This window comes from Pseudopipra pipra, chromosome 1, assembly GCF_036250125.1.
Source record: "Pseudopipra pipra isolate bDixPip1 chromosome 1, bDixPip1.hap1, whole genome shotgun sequence".
Classification (NCBI taxonomy): Eukaryota; Metazoa; Chordata; class Aves; order Passeriformes; family Pipridae; genus Pseudopipra; species Pseudopipra pipra.
The window spans coordinates 47,944,937-47,954,830 of NC_087549.1; positions in this window are offsets into that span (position 1 = coordinate 47,944,937).

Sequence of the window (9,894 nt, forward strand, 5' to 3'; positions counted from 1 at the left end):
AAGCAGAGCCTATCACATCCTGCGAATGCTGCTGCAGGATGGGTCCAAGTCCTTGTGCTCTTTCATTGCCTTGTCTGCAGGCCACCTACCAGTCTCAGACACACCATTCCTCAGGTAGGGACACCTTCTCACATCTGAAAAGTGAGAAAAAAATGTTCCTAGGAAACCTCAGAGGATTTATACACCTACATCCTTCAGGATGTGGGGTTACTTACTCAGGAGGTGATTTTTACTTTTTTTTCTGAGTCAGTGCTGAACAAGTACCTGGTCTGGCACATCATTCAGAGAGACTGCGGTACTCTGGTGCTGCCATTTGCATGAACCTTAAATCAGAGCTGCATTTTCTTGGGAACCAATCTCGTCCCAAGAAACGAACTGAGCAGCAAATGCAACCAGTCATGCTTATCTTCCACAGCTTCACCTGGTTATGTTAGTCATACCCTCTTTTCTTCAGTGGCTCTGTGGTGTCACCAAGCATTTTAAACAGGAGTGACAAAGTTAATTCAGGAGAACAGTGTCCCTGTGGTATATAGTCCAGAGCTACCTCTTATGGATGGTCCCATTCTATTAAAAACTGAGGGACAACTTCTGCTCTGTCATTACATAGAAGAGGAGAAAAATACTTTCTCTGCTTATTAGATATGGTTTACACCAAGGCAGGTAGCCCTGTGACTGTCTTTTTCTAATTAGGCGCTTCTCCATCCTTTAGATGCATTAATTTAATTGAAGACTTCTAGCAAATGCATAGAAAATCTGAAAAGCAAGACAGGCAATGAACTCCTTTCCTCTTTTGCCCTTTTTTCGTGTGGTTAGAGAAAAATAATTTTGGAGCATCTGTTTCCCAAATTCCAAGCCAATCTACTCCAGTTGTAAAAATTTATGGTGTAATACATCATCTGGAATCAGAGCTAATGAAACTTCCCACAGTAATATGATCAAATGCAGTCCCAATGAATAAAACTGTTGCCTTTTTCAGAATGGTTGCTCCAAGAAAATAAACACTTAATGTTCATGCCTGAGTTTTCTCCTGGACTCTATACAACAGGAATGTTCAGAAAAGGATTTAAAAGACTGTTCTTGCTTCCTGACCAGCACTCCTACTGCAGACACCCACAGACAGGACCAGACGATACTGCAGTGTCATCAAAAGGCACCTCCAGAGGAATTTACATCCTCATGGTTTTAGCTGATTCCAGAATTTATTAGCTAACAGATCACCACTTCCTGCCATCGTTTCTGGAAGTCTTGGTCTTTTGATCATGCCATCATGTTCATGAAATGTGCAAAAAAAATGGAGGCTCTGCATACGTGTTCTCTTTGATGAGCACAACATCCTGAAGCAATCCAAACTATCCATCATTTTGGCCTGCTAACAGTGAAACAGGCTTGTTGATCAATTCTTACTTGTACAAGATATCAGGACACCAGGTCTACCTCTGAGAGCCCAGCAATTTATCTCAGAAGTGATATGACGGAAATTGATAAGGATGATCCTCCTGTTCTGCTGACATCCTGCTTCCCAGGGTCCCCGGAATAATTTGTATTGTGATCAGTATGAATCAAAAACATCTTTGCTTTGACTTGGGGCTATTAGTTAAGCAAAACTGGAACTACACTTAGGCTAGTAATGGTGCCACAGCTGGGTATCTTACAAAAAAACAGTTCTGAGAAACAAAGATTTAGGTATCAACAAGTATTCATTGATTAAAATATTGTTTGTTTGTTTGACTGATTGATTGATTGATTGATTGATTAGAAAATTGATTCGAGAGCAGCCCTGCAGGGAAGGACTTGGGGATACCGGTGGATGAAAAACTGGACATGAGCCAACAACATGCACTCACAACCCAGAAGGCCAACCACGTCCTCAGCTACATCAAAAGCAGCATGGCCAGCAGGTCAAGGGAGGTGACTCTGCCCTGGACAGAGGAGTTGGACTAGATAATATCCAAAGGTTCCTCCCAAGCCAAGCCATTTTGTGATTCCATGATTCTAAGTATCCTGCTTCCCCAGATGTGGCTAGCTTAGTTGTTGGAGATGCAGTTCATGGCCCTATGGGACAGAAAAGTAGGTGTTAGAGATACGGTTGCTGAAGAGCTCTCCAGATGATTTTCTGAGTCCTTGAAATATTGAGAAGAATCAAGATTGAAAAGAAAAACTTGTTTCTCTTGAAGACTTCTAAAGTTCTTGTGAATTGCCAAAAAAAGAGAGAAAAGTTGCCAGTGCAACAAATGTCTTTCTAATATGTTGTGATCCAGCCAGTGCTCTTGCATCACAATCCCTGTCGGAGTGTATAAATCTGCAGTTCCTCCTAAAAACCTACCACTGCCACAATGTTGTCAACCAGATTTCTCCTCAGCACCAGGCTTAATATAAAAAAAATTGCTGGGGGAACATGAAGATGGAGTGAAAGGCAGAGAAATTTTCTTCTTTTTTTTGAATCAGCATTATTGTATTTTGATAGTTGGAGCTTTTTGTATTAGGAACACAAAATACAATTTGTAGGTCAAAATGTATTCCTGGGTTCTATAGTGATGGCCAGATATTTTCAGTATAGTTTCCTAGATTTTTTCATGTGCAGTATAACTTTTTATTTGCTTTTCTATCCAATTCCCACTGAATGGAAGAATTTCACATACTGTTGCCCCTCCTCCACTCCACTCCTCCAGTTCATGAGCAAGTTTACTGAACTCCCCAGCAGCTCATGTTTATTTTCTTATCTTAAGTTAGAGTGTGAAATTAAAACACTTGATTTGTCCTTGGCAAGTTAAAATGCATATTATTTATATAGCACTGTAGGGGTCTTTAGCTCTTTGCGAGCAAAGAGAAACTAAAATACCATAGCATGGGGCAATACACTGCCAAGGATCAGATCTTACAGACACTCAGACTGGGCATGATGAAGCACACAGAGCCATAACTTGTTTAGCTCACTTCATGGTACGCTTTGTGGATGTGTGCTCTGCCTCTCACACCCGGTGTGTCTCACCAGGACATTTCATTGGAAAGACATTAGTACCATTGTTCTACTTGGGCACAGCCCTTGGGGAGACTTTTACAGAGCACCTTGGTGCCAGGTATATTTCCGGCACCAGGTCACGCAAATGTCGTCAGCCGTGTTTTATGACACCTCATTTGGGCATTGCTAGCAGACAGCTTACAGTGTCACTGACCTCCAGGTGGAAAAACTGCCTTTATTCACCTTTGCAGGTTGGTTTTTACGGCCTCCACGGAACTCCAGGTAGCTCTACCCATATTCGTAGCTGAGGCAAATAGCACCAGGGTGCTATTGATTCATAGTGATTATCATAAACCTGCTGTTATATATTTTTTAAAATTTCCATATAGCTTAGTTATTAGTTAAGATCTAAATCAATTAGAAAAATTCTTTACCTATACAACTGTAATTAGTTTTAACCTTAAGTTCAGGCTAAAAGCACACATTCAACAGGCTTCTGCAGTCTCTCCTGTTAACAGAGATAAAAATTTCTTGTCACTGCTGAATTTAAGATGGGAATGGTACAAAAAATTGTGTAAGTTTTAAGAATCTGAAAGTAGTAGTAAGTAAAAATAGAACATTTCACCACATCTTTATGCACAACTCTTTGGAGTATGTACACACATACTTGTGAATGTCTCAATACAAAGTGTTTCTCACAAAAATAATCAGGACCCAGCCTCTTGTCAAGTGTTACCCTTTTATCAATGCCTGCAGTTTTCTCAAAAATCAGCAGTGTTTCCAAAGAATCAAGTCTAAATCAAGATAAATCAATTTCATGAAGGTGGAGAGTAAAGTCAGGCATTTCAGAGACCTGAAGTACTATCGTGGATGAAATTATTTTCCATTTTTTTTCCTTTGCAATGATATCAGATGAGGGTTATATTTATGAACAAGTAATTTACCATCAATTGTTGCAGTTTCCCCTGTAGTTGTATGCCATAAACACATCCAAAATCAGATTGTTCCAGTTTTAAGCCCATCATAAAAGCATTAAGCCTGTTTTGTATGAGACATGGAAGAAGTATTCAGTCACTTAAATGTCTCTCCATTCCCTTCAAACATAAAAAAGTGCAAGTGGGAAATGCTCACCTAATAGCTGGAAAAGGTCTGAAGATCCTTTCAACTGCAGGTTATAGAGATGGTTATCTGTGGGAGGACACTCCTCATTTTTTCCATATGTTCAAAATAAACTGTCTTCTGTGATTCTGAAGCTCTCTTGGCAGGAGAGGAAAAGTGTTGAAATACTGTGTTTCACAATTTTCCAGACCAAATGGTAACTTATCTCAACGATACATTACTGTATTATGCAGTACGTAAGCTCACTAGTGCTCTGCAAGTCAATAATCCTTTTCATTTTTCATTACTTTTTAGTTAGAGAGTATCTTGCAGAGTTATCATAAGCATTATCAGTGCAAAGAGTGATATGCAGCCAAGGACCTTTGTGATTATACCATGTTTTTCGCTTGTATGGGATATTTTAGTGCAGTCACAGTACCTCATTGAAAGCAGTCCAGCAGATGACAGATAATTTCCCCTCTCTCTGTTTAGTGAGCAACAGCTATTTGAAACATTTTGATATTACAATGGTGGAGGAGTCAATGGCCACAAACTAAAATCTATTCTTTTTATCAAAGCTTTAAATTCTATATTATTTGAAAAAAAATGATACAATTGGTAGCATTTGGTGTTGGCAACACACAGAAGTGTTTGTCCTACAAAGAGATGTATGTGATTTTAGCTCTGAGTGAATCTTGGGAAATCACATCATCTCACTTTCACCATTTCTTTGTGCAGAAGTCTTACGGTATGTACACAGATGCCCACGAATTACTCAGTACAAAATATTCCTCAAAAGAATAAACTGTACACAGTCAATTCACCTCCTGAAATAAGCGCAAGTAGCATTTTGTTATAAATTAGTTGTTTCCTTAGCAGCCAACTGGTTGTTTTCTGTGATTTCATGTGTTTTAACAATGAAAAACATTTCAAGAGCTTTTTTCTTACAAGCTGTGTTAGATCTTTTTAATGATTCACACTCTTTGCATGCTGTCTTATCACGAGCAATTCAGAAACTTCTGCATAAGTGACCATGAGCTGTCTGACACTTATTGCCTTCTTTCTTTCTGCTCCAAACCAGATTGTTTCTACACTTATTTGGAAAATCTGACAACCCCTCTTTTTCATTTTATTTATTTATTTTTTTTCTTTGAGGGAAGGCTTTTCTTGACATTTTAATGCAACAGTATCAGTTTAGTTGTTGTCACAGTCCTGATCCATGGAGGGGTGTAACTTGAGCAAATAAAAGTATGTAAGTAAAACTTATACTAGCCTTTAAATCACAATGATTTTGTCAGCTTTGAAAACCTTGTGTACTAGGCTGACTGATCCCACAGTCTGCATACAGTACAGACTGTATTTGGTCCATGACATATACTCAAGATAAAATCACTATACATACCAAAACTTCTTCCTATGCAGAATCACTGTACCAGCAGCTCTTTTGGTAGGTAGATGACTTTGGAAATTATTTTTGCATCCCTTCTTGCTTTTCAGTCACAATGGAATTTATTGTTTTGCAAATTTAAAAAAAAATTTAGGAGCCTTTGTTGTTGAAACTGTTGCACAAGTGTAGTGTGTTATTTAAGATCAGGAATGCAAGACTTCATCTGAAAAAGAAGGTGTGGAAAGATCTGGGGAGGTTCCTACAATGGGATCTTAATTTATGAGGGAGTATCAGAGGACCTGTCTCTACGAGAAGTGCCGGTGGAAGAGGTTATGGGCTCCATATGCATAATGAACAATGCCCAGTCATCAGGACCAGATGGTATTTACCCAACGGCTGTAGAGGAATCAAAGGATGAAATAACTGAACAGCACCATTTAAACTCACACTGAAAACTAGTGTGGTAGCTGAAGACTGGTAGTTGGCAAACTAATACCAAATTTTTATTGTGTTAGCTATAAAAGAACTTTGTTCAAGGGAATTTCAGGGGAACTACAGGCCAGTAATCCTGACGTCTGTGCTTGGGCAAAGCAGTAGAAACCATAATGAGTACCATAATTAATAAATATGGATAAATATGCTGTACTGTAGAAACGCCAATATGATGTTTGCAAAGGGAGGTCTATTATTGAAATTCCATTAAAATCTTACTTATTGAATACTACTTCTTTGAAGGAGTCAGCAAATATGTAGAGATATTCCATTGATTCAATCTTTTGAATTCTTAAAAATCTTCCTGCAAGACCACAAAAGTCACTCTTAGAGAAACTGAAAAACTATGGGATAGAAGTTCCTTGTATGCATAAATAATTGCTTAGAAGATGGGAAGGAGAGAGCAGAAAACATGGTCTATTTTCATCATCCATTATTATCAGTGGAGTTCCTGAAGACCTGTGCTAAAACCCTTGATCAAAATGTTTATGCGGGATCTGGAAAGGGGCTTAGTCAGATAACATTCGGGACATTATTAGATAATTCAGGATAGCAAGATGATGGCTGGCTGTGAACAATTGCAGGGGGTTTTACGAGGCTGTGTGACCAGATGGTAAAATGGTAGATGAAGTTCCATGCAAATAAAGATAAAGTGGTGCACGCTGGAGAAAATTATCTGGAAATTAAATGTAAAATGCTAAAGACCAGGTTGCTATCACCTGTGAACAAGATCTTGGGGCTATAATAGTTGCATGAAAAAGTCAGTCCTGTGCTCAGTAGCAATGAAAAAAGCAAATTAGATGTTAGGGAGTATTAGGAAAAACGTACAGAACGAAACAGTGACTATGATGGTGCCACATTGTATAGACCTATGATTTCTGTGAACCTGGAGTAAAATGCAGGTCTGAATCCCTCCTCCATCTCTACTGTAGAAGAGAAGCAGGTCCCAACAAGTGCAATGAAGGTGGCTAAAGGAGTGGAAGAGGTTTCCACATATTCCACGAATGTGTGAGCAAGGCTTTTCAACTTGTGAAGGAAACTACCAAGGGAGAGCTGGAGCCAGAGCCTAAACAGGCCTTGGTAACAGGGCAAGGGGAAACAGATAGATTGATTATTGCCCCTCCCAGCTTGAGACCTTGCATCCAACCAATCTATCAAGTACTAGCTTCAAACAAAAGATGGTGTTTTTTAGTACACTGTCTTCAAATAATTTCCTTTCTTAGTCCTAGTTCTTGGCCTGAAACCCTGTTATCCTGAAACCCAGTTGCTCTGAAACCCAGCAGAGCACCTCAGAGGACAGCAGTGGCATGGTACAGCAATGCCACTCAGGTCCCAGCTCCTCATGTAACAACAGGCTGTTGAGCCTGGATAAAAATTCCCAGCATGATATTTCCACTTAAAAACTTCTGAGCTATGCCAGAAAAATATGGCTTGGTACAAAGCTTCAAAACAGTATCACTCACAAAGCGCCTACTGAACCTTTTCCAAAACCATGTTATGTCCTATATGTAGGAAGCCTTTTCTGTTTACGCAACTGCTAGTTAACATTTTCTGATCATGCCATATTTATTTACCAGGGTTACAAATGCAAGAAACAAAGGCCTGAGGTAATTTCATGTTTAATACATAAAGTCTCAAGAAAAAAGACATTATCATGCCCTTTTTTTTTTATTTCAGATGTGTGAAACCTTTTCTTCCTGACATCGGTTTTAGTATTTACTTAAGATAAGGAGGAAACCCATGAGGAAAAAAGGTGATTACCTGATTAACAGACTTATTCACTCATTCATTGAATCCTGCACTTCCTCATGCGACCAGTGAATGAAATAAGTGGAGCTGGGGCACCCCAAGCCAACAAGTAAAGAAAAAGTAGCTGAGGGTACAGACAGGACAAAGAGGAGATAGTTCTCCTGGATAAAAATACAGGAAGTAGTTCATGGGAAGAAAAACCCTCCAACAGTACTAGCGCAGGAGAGCATGGCAATAGTTTTCTTTCTATACAATATGCTCATCTGGGTCTCAGGTATGATTCATACCAGGACACTGGACTCTAATGTTGCACTAATTGTAGTTTCTCTCTTTTTTTTCCCTTTTTTTTTTTAATTTCGTTTTTATTCCCCTTCCCAAAACAGACATTGTGAACCTTCTGGGGCAAAGACTTTATGCTCTGCTGTTTAAACAGTTCCTAGCACAGAGCGTCCCTGATCCCATCACCAGGATGTGCTTTGGCAAATAAAAACCAATAGGAGAGGGTAGTTGGAGATGAAATGCTGAAATTGGGCCTTGACACTCAGAAAAGATGTTTCTTTGGTATTTGTTTCTGTTATTATTATCATTCCTTTAAGTAAACAAACACATTAGTTCACCTCATTAAAATCAAAGAGAAAAATCTGAGAAATGTAGTTCAGCAGCCAAAGTCTCAAAATCCACCTTGAAATCTTATTGGCTATCTTCTCAAGGGAAGTGTAAATCTTCCTTTCCTTGGCTTTTATTTCTGAATTTGGCTCTGCTCCTGGAAATCTTTCCTGAGAGGCCTCCATTTGCTATAAATGTTGTAAAAGAAGCCTCGCTATTTGCAATGCCGTTCTAATTATTTTTCTGATGGGCCAAGAGTTGCCTTGTGGCCATCTTGGTTCTGTACTTCTAAAGCATCATTTGGAATCATTCTGAACATCAAGCTCTCACTGCCAGCCAAAACAACTGTATATCTCAGGGTTGGGCCTTTAGTCTGTACGTGTCCCTGCAAACTCAACTGAAGATTTCCATCTGATGGTTGTGATGCAATGCAGCAGATTCCTTGCTGGGAAGACAACAGGAAAAGGAGATTAAAAAAACAAATAGAAATGGAGATGAAGGGAGGCCTGGCCATAGGGACCCAGGAAGAGGGGCTGTATCTGATCTTTTCCTTGTACTCTTCTTCTGGGATCCTGCTCTAAGAGGGGTCTGTACCCTAATTTTGGAAGAAAACCCAGATGTCCACTGCACTTTTTTCCAAACAACAACAGAAGGGTTCTGGAAGAAATGCAGCGACTTTTTAATGGGTATCTAACTTTGCTTGGATAAGCGGATGGCCTGGGGTGCTTTTAAGAAAGAAATGCTGTCAGGAAAACACACCGGGGGCTTGGTGTCTCACAGCGGATCAGATCGTTTTGCAGTAACAAGGCAGGAAGTTCAAGCTAGACAGCTAGAAGTAGTCATCCAGAAAAAAAAAAAAAAAAAAAAAAAACAAAAAAAGAAAGAAAAAGAAGCACTGTGGAGCTCAAATACGACCATTACAACCATTTGTTTCACTCTGAGGTTTGTGCTGAGCAGAATCCAGCTTGCAAGCTCCACAGAGGTGCTCATAGAAAGGAGGCTGATAAATGAATGAATTTTAGGAGGCAGGAAACACTGATGCTAACTTTACTGGGTGCAGCTATAATACTGCACTGAAACCTTTGAGCTTTGACTGCAAAGAAATGTTGTGCAGCCCCGCACAACACTATCACAAAGCTTACGAGCTGGGGGCAAAGAGGAGGGAAGGGGAGAGAAAGGGGGCAAATAACATCATTACTTACTTTGGTTTTAGTTCAACATTTATCTTTAAACATTTTTTTCCCTCTGAATTAGTTTCAATAAAACGTGCATCGCTCGTGGAGCTCCTTCAATAAAAAAGTCACTGTTTGTTATACGATAACACTGAACAGACTCCAGGCACTCCATTTTCTTATCTTAGATATACAGTGGAGCATAACTCAAGCAAAGGGGAGAAGTTAATGCATCTGTAACACTAGGTAACAGAAGCAACAGTAGCATGTTAGTGTAGTAATAACTCTCACATGTGAAATATCTGAAGATGGGTTTTATTGAATTCAGTTTATTTAACCAGGATAAACCCTTGAGATATGGATCTCATTTACAAGATGGTGTTGGCAAGAAGGCAGATTATTACAAGCACATGTGAAAGATAAGTATAAAA